This window comes from Zalophus californianus, chromosome 4, assembly GCF_009762305.2.
Source record: "Zalophus californianus isolate mZalCal1 chromosome 4, mZalCal1.pri.v2, whole genome shotgun sequence".
In the NCBI taxonomy this organism is placed as follows: domain Eukaryota; kingdom Metazoa; phylum Chordata; class Mammalia; order Carnivora; family Otariidae; genus Zalophus; species Zalophus californianus.
In genome coordinates, this window is record NC_045598.1 from 104,179,295 (window position 1) to 104,190,683 (window position 11,389).

At 42.0% G+C, this 11,389-nt stretch overlaps 1 pseudogene; it reads right to left on the bottom strand.

Moving 5' to 3' along the window:
• Positions 1-9,348: 9,348 nt before the first annotated feature.
• On the bottom strand, positions 9,349-10,477 carry LOC113931149 (annotated as a pseudogene).
• Positions 10,478-11,389: the final 912 nt, after the last annotated feature.

Here is an 11,389-nt window from a genome sequence, read left to right on the forward strand (position 1 = left end):
GTACATTTTCTACTTTGGATACAAGATGGTGTGGGTATAAGTACAATTATGACTAAGTTTGTTGACCGTGTTCTTCAAATCCTCCATATCCTCAGCAAGTTTTAGTCGACTTGATCTGCCAATTCCTGAGACTCTGCTTTTACCCACTATAAATGATTTGCATATACTAATCCAGAAAGATTGATCTATTATGCCCCTTTCCCATCTAAACACATCCCACAATCATAATACCATGAAATACACCTCCCTTAGGCAATGAAAAGGTTTCTTAGGTTTTTTCTCTAGGCCAAGGATTGAAATTCAAGTTTTACCTTGGTTAACTCTCCTGCCAATCCTAAAATTGTGTTCTCTACACACATCTGCTATTTCTGAAAAAAAAATTCACTTAAGAATAATTTCTTAGGGGAACTTGGGTGGCTCAGTCGGTTAAGCGTCTGCCTTCAGCTTGGGTCATGATCCCAGGGTCCTGGGATCGAGCCCCGCACCGGGCTCCTTGCTCAGTGGGAAGCCTGCTTCTCCCTTTCCCTCTGCCACTCCCCTTGCTTGTTCTCCCTCTTTTGCTATCTCTCTCTCTCTGTGTCAAATAAATAAAATCTTTTTAAAGAATAATTTCTTAATTATTGATAGTAATGTGAAAAAACAACAACAACTATGAACAATTCAACAAATCAAACACCGGGGGGAATGTCCCCTACAGAGACACTTCAATAAGCAAAATAATTTTTCTTCATTTTTCATAGTGCAGCAGGCAGAGGAGTGAAGAAGCCTAAGGAAACAAAGGTATATTCACTTGCTGGAAGTAACCCTAATATATATAGGTTAACCAGTATGCCTTTCTCTTGCTCATTATTCTACATGTTATAATGTGGGTCTTAAGTCTAGACATGCCAAACTAGATGAAACGCATCTCCAGAAAGAAATTCAAGTAGTTTAAGGCCCAACCCTAGATTGGGAATTATATTAAGAACATTGAGCAACATTTGCCCAGGGTTTTATCTGTGGTGTATCTGAACTGTGTTTCACACTCCCTCTTGGCCTAAAGAGTTTTCTTTCAATGCATTTGAAAATTAGAATCCTACCAAGTAGAAACTAAGACTTAGACAAGACTCAAACATCATTGCCTACAAAAACAAAGCTGATGTCTTTACGTATATTCTCTTCTCCTGAATGTTAAAAAGATATGATATCAAAAGAGTGATATGGACTTCCCCCAACCTTCTGGTAATTTATAATCACTGCTCTTGATCATGTGAAGCAACAGAGAAAATTTGCTCCTTACTTCATTTCACTAACCTGTGTTTTCCATTTTTTTGTCACAAGATTCCTTCTTCTGGATGCCTGGTATTATTCAAGTCCCAAGATCAATTAAGATCTCGATCTCTCTCTCAAAATAATCAACCAATCCCAAGCCACTACCTCTTTACTACCTTGAGACAGTAAGCCAGCATCCAAATTTGGTCCCCAAAGGTCAAATACTGGAGAACTGCATAAGTTCTATTATTTCCCCGCTTTGGTCTTTCTGGCTTTGGTCATCTAAGCAAAGTTCCTTGGATTGGCTGATAGTGAGACTCTAGATTCTTATGCCTCTTTTTACTACAACCATCTGAAATATATCACCTATTATATAATGTGTTCTTGGCCAAAGAAAAGAAATCTTGAGGTCTCAGAGCTATCATCTGCCTTGTTTGCTACTCCTTGGACTATAGTTTACATAAGAAACTCTTCCTTATATTCTTGGGAAAACTTTGGTTCCTGAGTAAGTGGCAAAAACAAGAGCTTCATCTCGAAAATACTGAGAGGAAAAATGTGAAATACTTTAAATAAGCAGAAATGATTGACCCATAAGTCATCAACCTGGCTCCACCAAGCCCATTTTAAAATTTCTGATTTTAACATTTCCCAAATATTTGCCTATTCTCCTTTTGGTTATAAGGTGTGTCCTTCTCTGTGCTACCTCATAATGTGCCCTAAATCATTTTTATTCACTCGACTTGCTCCTGGGTTAAGTCCTTAAAATTCAGAGATTTCAACTCAGAAATCAGAAATAGGAAAGAAGTATTTAATGAAAGTATTTCATTTTTCCTAAAAACATTGATGGAAAGTATTGCAAACATAATCTGATTTTTTTAAAGGTATTTGCCAGATAATATAGGTCTTTATAGAGCACTGGTAACAGATACTATACATAAGGTCTTGTTTTCTAATTCATTTTTTTCCCTATCGGGACATATAACAGATATTGAAGGTTCTACAGAATCAAAGTCCCCACAAGTAAATTGTGGAATTGTCTCCTTGGATGATGTTTTAGAAAATGAAGGTCTTATTGCTCCAACATGTAGGGAGGTGACTCTCAAATCAGTAGAAATATGCTCTGGAGGTACAGTGGTACCTGCAGGAAGTGCCTTCCTAACCATAATCATAATGAAATACTGATCAAATATTTACTGTGTTCCAGCTACTCTAAGTGCATAAAACATATTAGCTCATTTAATCTTCATAACAAACCTATAATGTAGGTTCCATTTTTTTTTTTCATTTTACAGAGGAAGAAATTGAGAGAGGAGTGAAGACACTTTCCCAAGGTCATATAGCTCTCAGGTGGGGAAACTGGGACTCACCGCTAATGTTCATCACCACACTGCCTTTTCAGCCAGTATCTTTTCTTTTTTTTAAAGATTTTATTTATTTGACAGAGAGCAGGAGAGCACAAGCGGTGGGAGTGGCAGAGGGAGAGGGAGAAGCAGGCCCCCTGCCCAGCAGGGAGCCTGATGCAGGGCTTGATCCCAGGACACTGGGATCATGACCTGAGCCGAAGGCAGTTGCTTAACCAACTGAGCCACCCAGGCGCCCCTCTTTTTTTTTTTTAAAGTAAGTTCCATACCCAGCATGGTTCCCAAAGCAGCAGGGCCTGAACCCATGACCCCAAGATCAAGACCTGGGCTAAGATCAAGAGTTGGTCACTCAACTGACTGAGCCACCCAAGTGCCCCTCAGGCAGTATATTTTGACTTTATTATAATCAGTTTGCTGGAAGGGGTCCGTGGCTAGAGACCGGGGGTGGACGGTGACATAGTAAGAAATATTTATTTGGTCTCTGCCCCTGGTTCCTGATACAAAGCTCCTAGATCTCTTGGAATTTCCCGGGTAATGGGAAGTGTCTTTTGTTCTAAAGAGTTGGCTTTTGGTGGGCTCCTAGAAAGCTTCAGGATGGAGGTTGGTCACCAGAAAGGCCAAACTATAATTAGAAGCTTTGAGCTTTTAGCCCTACCCCCCATCCTCCAGGAAGGAGAAGGGCTGGAGATTGAGCCAATAATCCATCATGTCTACTTGATAAAGGCCCCATAAAAATCCCTAAACTATGGGGTTCAGAAAGCTTCTGGGTTGGTGCACACATACACATTTCAGCAGGGTAGACACCACAACTCCACAGGGACAGAAGCTCCTGCACTCGGGACCCTTCTGGACCTTGCCCTGTGTACAACTTCACCTGGCTGATCATCTGTATCCCTTCCTAGACCCTTTATAATAAACTGGTAAACATGTTTCCCAGAGTTCTATGAGTCATTGTAAAAAATGATCAAATCTGAAGAGGGGTGAGAACCCCTGATTTGTAGCCAAGACTGACAGAAGTGTGGGTAACCTGGAGACCCACTACTGTGAGTAGTGTCTGAAGTGGGGGGAAGTCTGTGCCAAATCCAGGTAGGTTAACGTCAGAATTGCTTGGTGTGGAGAACCTGCACATTTGGTGGCTAGAAGGATTGGGAGTAGTAGAGGAAACAAAAGTTTTCTTTTACCCTCTTACTGCTTCTGAATTAGTGTAGGTTAGTAGAAATATCCAACAACTTATACTGTGAAGCTTCTAAACTGATTTGTGGACCATGGTTGTTGCAACCTCACGTAGACCTTCATTCTATATTGTGCTGTTCCTCATTCAGAGGGCAAAAGGTTTTAAATTCAATAATTTTTTTTTTATTAAATCTAGGTCTTCAAGCTCTGCCATCCTTTTCAACTACTTGTCCCTCATCAATCCGTTCATCTCATAAGTATTTACTGAGTGCCCACTATGTTCCAGATGCAGTTCTAGATGATGGGGATAGAAAAATAAAAAGTACCTGCTTCTATAGGACTTACTCTGGGAAGGTAAGAAGAGAATCAGACAATGGGTCAGAATACAGCCTAAATTATTGTAACAAATCTTTAAAAACCCAGTGGCTTAAAGAAGATACAACTCTGTTTATCTCTCATGTCATAGTCCCAGGGCTAGGAGAGCACTTCAGCTATCCTTATCACAAGATTTGTTTCTGGGTCCGAGGTGGTTGCCACAGTTCCTGCCACCATTTCTACAACTGAGCCAGAGGAAAGGGGGAAAAAAAAGGCAAGGGAAGCACATACCTTTTCCTTTTTAGGGCACAAACTTGAAATAATATATATCACTTCCAGTCACATCTCATTGGCCCAGAACTTTGTCTTATGGACAGACCTAGATACAAGAGAAGCTGGTAAATTAGCCTCTAATTGAGAAGCCTTGCACCCAGAAAGCATGGAGTTACAGTAAGCAGGTAAGAATAGTTTTTTTGGTAGGTTCTGATTCAGTAATAAATAAACACATCAGTATCAGGTGGTCCATGGAGGAAAATTAAGAAAAGTAGGGGAATAAAAAGTATCATGAAGTTGGGGGAAGTAGAAGTGGGCTTGTTATCTTATATAAGCTGCTCAAGGAAGTCCTCAATGACAAGATGGTAAGGTATCCTTTGAGCAGAAACCTAAAAGACATGAAGAAGCCAGTCACGTAAGTATCTGGGGAAGAGCCTTTCCAGAAGAGGAAATGGCAAGTACAAAGGCCCTGAGATACCAGGGCCTTGGCATCTTCTGGAAGGACAGGGAGACAAGTGTGAGGAAGTGGAGCAAACAAAAGGGAGAGCGGGAAGACAGGAGGTGTATGCCCGCCATCATAAGGATGTGGCCTTCACTCTGAAGCCATGGTTGGCGCAGGTGGTGGTGGTGGTGGGGGGGTGTTCCAATGGGGAGAAGAGTGTGGGAGTAACAGGATCTGATTCATGTTTCAAGAAGTTTACTCCGGCTATTTTGTGGAAAACGGAGCGTGAGGGTAGATGGCAGAAGCAAGGAGACCAGTCCAAAGGCCGTTGCAAATATCCTGAGGATGTGGCGGTGGCTTAGGGCAGGGGGCAGCCATGGAGGTGTCAAGGTGTGGTTGGAGACTTGACTTATTTTGAGTCAACAATATTTTCTGATAAATCATAGGTGACTAAGAAAAGGCTTATTATTCACTCACCCTATCATAGTCACCTCCCCAGAGAAAATTAATCTCACAGGGAACAATAAAATCAAATTTCTCTCAAGCTAGGACTATGGTGAACAAAGTTTCAACAGGTTTGAGATGCTGTGAGCCAAGAACAATGTGACTTGAATTGTTGTGTAAGGCAGGAGGGGCAGCCAGAGCTTTTCAATGTAATGACATAAAATTGTCTGTGAAAATAAAATATTTAAGGGGATGCCTGGGTGGCTCAGTTGGTTAAGTGTCTGCCTTTGGCTCAGGTCATGATCCCAGGGTCCTGGGATCGAGTCCCGCATCAGGGAGCCTGCTTCTCCCCCTGCTTGTGCTCTCTCTCTGGCAAATAAATAAATAATTTTAATTAAAAAATACAATTTTTAAAAGAGATATATTAAAGTCAAAGGAAAATGTTACAACCTGCATGAAGGGTGTATTAATGACCTCTAGTCACAGAATATAGAGTGATGGAGAATTTCATCTACCAAAATCAGAAAAATTGAAGAGGTTACAGAAAATTGGATAAAATGAAAACTTAAAAAAAATTACCAGAGGATACTTGATATATTGGTTACAAACAATATTCCAGAGGAACCTCATGGACTTGGGAAGGAGGACACCTACGTATCCCTATCACCCATATAGGACTTGGCACATGTAAGTTCTCCTCATGGAATATTCCTGAACCCTCCAGCCAGATGCAACCTATCATTCTCCTTAACTCATAACATTTCCTTCTTAGCCCCTCTTTTGGGAATAACACGTTTTGCCTTGAATTGTAATTATTTTTATACTGGTGTAATCCCTTCTATTAGATGTATTTACATCTTTTTATCCATCTGTTTTACTAATATTATATGTTTGATATATTTGATTATACATGAAAAGAAAACACACCCTGCTTTTATATTTCAAAAGCTTGTTCATGTAGGCAGTATGGGATCTAGAATTTTTTTATCAAGTTTTCTATTTTTGCCAAATCATATGATGGCTCAGCTATAAGTTATAAAATGTAGGAAAAAAATCACTATCTGGTAATTCTCCAAAACAGTCTTGTTCCTTCCTCAAGATTGACATTCTTTCATAACTCCTACTTTATGCCCCTCAAAGAGATCGTATAACATTTCCCAACTGTTGTCCTGTGCTTGAATTATAGTCGTCCGAATTTAAGTTTTTTTTTTAAGATTTTTATTTATTTGACAGAGAGAGACAGCGAGAGAGGAAACACAAGCAGGGGGAGTGGGAGAGGGAGAAGCAGGCTTCCCGCTGAGCAGAGAGCCCGATGTGGGGCTCGATCCCAGAACCCTGGGATCATGACCTGAGCTGAAGGCAGACGCTTAACGACTGAGGCACCCAAGCGCCCCTGAATTTAAGTGTTTTGACTCTTAGATCACTTTTAGGAAATGCACCCAGTTTTTTTTTTTAAAGATTTTATTTATTTATTTGAGAGAGAGAGAGAATGAGAGATAGAAAGCACGAGAGGGAAGAGGGTCAGAGGGAGAAGCAGACTCCCTGCTGAGCAGGAAGCCTGATGTGGGACTCGATCCCGGGACTCCAGGATCATGACCTGAGCCGAAGGCAGTCGCTTAACCAACTGAGCCACCCAGGTGCCCGGAAATGCACCCAGTTTTAAAATGAGGCATTTGTCTAAAAATTAGGACAAGATTAAACTGTCATGTTTGTAAGTGTATATAGATACCACAATCCATTCCCTAGTCCTTGAAATAATGACTAACCAATCTTAATGACATTTGACCTGACCCAGACCAAGCCCATTTACAATGCTCACTGGATCTGATATATAAAGCTCCTTATCTTCATACCACAAACATTTTTCATCTTCTGGAATGCATCTCCCTCCTCACCCTTGCTTGCAACACTGGAAAAGCAGCATCCAAACTAGGCTGAAAAAGTTCCAGTAGAATCCCATCATTTTGGCCACATAGATACATTGGATGAAAGGAAGCAGTCAAGTGCAGTACTCTTATCTGCCCCTCTTAGGAGTTTTTAATCTCCAACAGTTGTTTTTAAGTGGGTCAATAATTATTATAAATGAGTGTTTCAGATTAAAGGAGCAGGAAAATTTAGGGAAAAGTGGAGGAAAAAAAGCTTATTGTAGTACATGAACTTACCACCTTCAGACCAATTTTCTAGCATTCTCTGGTCTGGGCAATCAGTCAACAAACTTTCACCAAGATGCTATTTTTTTTTTTTTTTTAAGATTTTATTTGTTTGAGCGAGAGCACGAGAGGGGAGAGGGGCAGAGGAAGAGGGAGGAGAGTGAGAGAATCTCAAGCAGACTCAGCAGCTGACCATGGAGCCCAACTCAGGGCTCGATCTCACGACCCTGCGATCATGACCTGAGCTGCAGCCAAGAGTCAGTTGCTTAACCAACCAGGTGCCCCTGAGATGCTATTTTATAATGGACTCTAGAACAACCTTTGTGGAAGTTTCTAATAAGTAGTTTTTTTTTAAGTAAACCCTGTCTTCCATTAGAAGACAAACAAGAACATGTAAAAACAATGAAAAAGAAATTAGGGAAAAAGACTACCCAGTTCACAAAGCTACAGTTAATTGCAGATTCACTGTGCAAGGAACAAAGAAAGCCTTACGAGTTAAAAGGAGAAAGACTACTGTGACCTAGAATGGGATGGGAAGGCTTCAAGGAGCGAGATTTGAGCAACAGTTTAGAGAACGGGCAGGTTGACAGGCTTTGAGTAGTTGCAAGAGCAACAGAAAGTACTATGCTTTAGAAGGCCACCTATCAAAAGCACAAAGGACTAGAAACTTAAGAGGCATTATACGACAGTGGGTACTGCATTTTGGCTCTGCTACAGATCTGAGGAAAACAAGCAATTGAAGGGAAGTTTTGGTGAGATGGCAGAAGGCCTTTAGTTTCAGGATAAGGTGTTGGGGCTTAATCCTTCAGTCATGAGTAATTAATGCTAGCTTTCGATTAGGTGAGCCAGTTGACAATGCTTTAACAACCTCCAAAGACCATGAGAAATAAGGGTCACTCGCTAGTCCTCAGGGAGAAGAGAGCCTTCAGGATCTTAGGGGAGGAGACCAGATGATGTCTCTGATGGTCTGATAACTTGATGGAGAAGATAGACACCCTGGCCTTTTCACTTACTAACTTTTCCAACTATAAAATGTGCTGCATAATGATTTTTCTTTCACTGGGAAAATAAAATTCTCAGTGAGTCATTCCTCTCGCCAGGGAAAATGACTCAGAAAAATCTTCATTTTCCAGTGAAAGAAATCATACACAGCCCATTTTATTAACTTTAATTGGGTGTAAATTTGAACTCTTACATTATAAATAAAATTCATTTTAAGCACAAACTTGTCAAGCAAATTCCTTAACATTTATCAAGAATGGCTTAATTTCAAAGCTTGATAAATGAACTGGAAACTAAGATTTTTTCTTTTACCTTAAGGATACCTTTGGTTTGGTAAAACATTCACCAGCCTCTGTCGGGATTTGTCTTGAGTTATGCAAGTTTGAACTAAGGGGTCTTTAGAAATTCATCTCGTATGTTAGCTGTGGCCATTGGCACATCATACGCCCCCAACTTTTTTTAAATACACCTGAGAACACTAAAAACCACCTGACTTTATCAGGAAGCTCCAGGAGAGGCACCTGGGAATGTGTTTAGCAAGCACCAAGGTGGTTCTTATATAACCAGGAAACTTAGAGAAGATAAGTTCCTTGCCCTGGAGAAGATAATTTTCCTGTGGCATAGTAAGTAATCACACTATATCTGCGTTCTCAGCTTTTCACCAAAAGCAAAATAACATTGACTAGGTGGTGGGGTGGAGGGAAGTTTTGGACCCAAATGAGAATTAAATCCAAATCCTCACGGAAGGGAAGTCTGGCGGCTGGGTCAGGCAGCTGCCCCTGCAAGGACTGAGGTTACAGAGATGGAACTCTTGGCCGTGGGGGTTGTCTTATGCATTTTGGTATGTTTATCAGCATCCGTGGCCCTTATCCACTAAATGCCAGTTAGCACCCCTCTCCAAGAGAAAAACTTTGTCTCCAGATATTACTAAACGTCCTAAGGGGTAGGAGGCAAAAATTTTTACCTGGTTAAAGGACTGGGCTAGGGAGGAAGTTAAGCAAGGACAGATTGAGACACGTAGGCCGAAAAGACTAAACCATATGGCTTTAATTGCGCACCGTTCGTGACAGACACCCAGAAACGTTTACGAATAGAACGTTAAAATGCGGTGGGGAGTGGGGAACGGAGGGATTGTTCGTTTGGTACACTAAGGGAAACGTTCCGGCTCGCTCATTTAAGAAAAACCTTGCGTTGACATTTAAGGGCAGAGAAGTAGAACAGCAACCCCCGCCAAAAACAAAAACTTTAAACTGTGTCTAAGCTTCCATCTCAGACTCAGAACTAGGTAGACACCATTTTAAGGAATAATTTTGTTACCAAGAGTCATGCCACTAGGTGACACCACCGCACTATAGGAGGTTCCAGATTTTAACAGCCAAAGCAATCTTTATCACGGTCTTAACTTGGCCCCAAACCCAAATGTTTCGGAGAGCACAGGCCCACCCCACCTAACCAAAAGCCACATCTTCTAGCAAGTGCTTACAGCCGCTTAGTGTGACAAATAAAATGGCTCTGAAAAGAGCCGTTGGGGTAAAGTAGCTGTCCTATTACGTCCTTTGCGCGCCCTTACTTCGAGCTGGTGTACTTGGTGACCGCCTTGGTGCCCTCGGACACAGCGTGCTTGGCCAGCTCGCCGGGCAGCAGCAGGCGCACGGCCGTCTGGATCTCCCGGGACGTGATGGTCGAACGCTTGTTGTAATGCGCCAGGCGGGAGGCCTCACCAGCGATACGCTCGAAGATGTCGTTGACGAAGGAATTCATGATGCCCATAGCCTTAGAGGAGATGCCAGTGTCCGGATGAACCTGCTTCAACACTTTATACACATAAACGGAGTAGCTCTCCTTACGGCTGCGCTTGCGCTTCTTACCATCCTTCTTCTGTACTTTCGTAACAGCCTTCTTGGAACCCTTCTTGGGAGCAGGAGCCGACTTTGCTGGATCAGGCATTTTTGCAAGAAGAAACGCCACGCTCCAGAAACGATCCGGACTACTTCCAAAAGGCTTGCTTACGCGCTACTTATAGAGCCTGTATGCAAATGAAGGCTCGCAAGGGACTGCATTTTCATTGGTTAATTTCCAACAATGTCGTCATAAGGGGGTGGAGTCCACATAAATAATAGCTTCGGCTCGCACTTCCTTAGTGGCTAGCAGAGTAAAAGTCTTCTTAGCCAATCAAAGTGTTCCGTTTCAGGCTAACCAATACTGTAAAAGTATAGTTTCACCTGTTTGGGACGTTTGGGGATGGTTTTCATTTTCTCAATTGTAGACTTGCGTATCGAAGAGATCTGAAGGAACAGCTAAAGACAATTCTCTTATTTTTGCCCCATTTCCCTACTCTTTGTGGAAGTTTTGCTTCTGGTTTTAAACCCGTTACATCTCAAAAAAAAAATCAGGTATTTCCCTCAAATTCCTGTTTGCGCCACCTGTTATGCAACGAGGGAGGTATTAGGTCATTGTCATACAACTCTGAAGACAATAGCCAGGAAGAGGCTTCAGTACTTAAAACAGGGCCTTAACATCCGGCTTAGTTCTAACTGTAAAATCTGGTTGATAAACCCAGATTCCCATCCCAGCCGTTATCACAAACCCACATGACGGCCTTTCTACTTAATTTCTGTATCTGGGTTCGTGCCAATGTTTTGTACTAGCAGCTTGTAACGTTGTGAACACCTGGTAGAGCAGGGTCCCCCCTCTTGCAAAGTTTTTCTCAGGCTAGGTTGACGCTCCAGACTTTAGTAACTCAGCATGTGAAAAGCAAGTTTGGCAAAAACGACCGGTAAAACCGTCTCAGCTGTTCCCTCTGGCGCGCCAGCCGACTTAAGGGCAGACTGATTCCATTATCTCGTCACGCAACACGTGCGAGTTACCCCGATCCATCTGATGCACAGGTGCACGATCGTAGACCTGCGCCCGGCGGAAAACGGTACAGCTGCTCTCCGTGAAAACGTGGGTGGCTCTGAAAAGAGCCTTTAGATGGT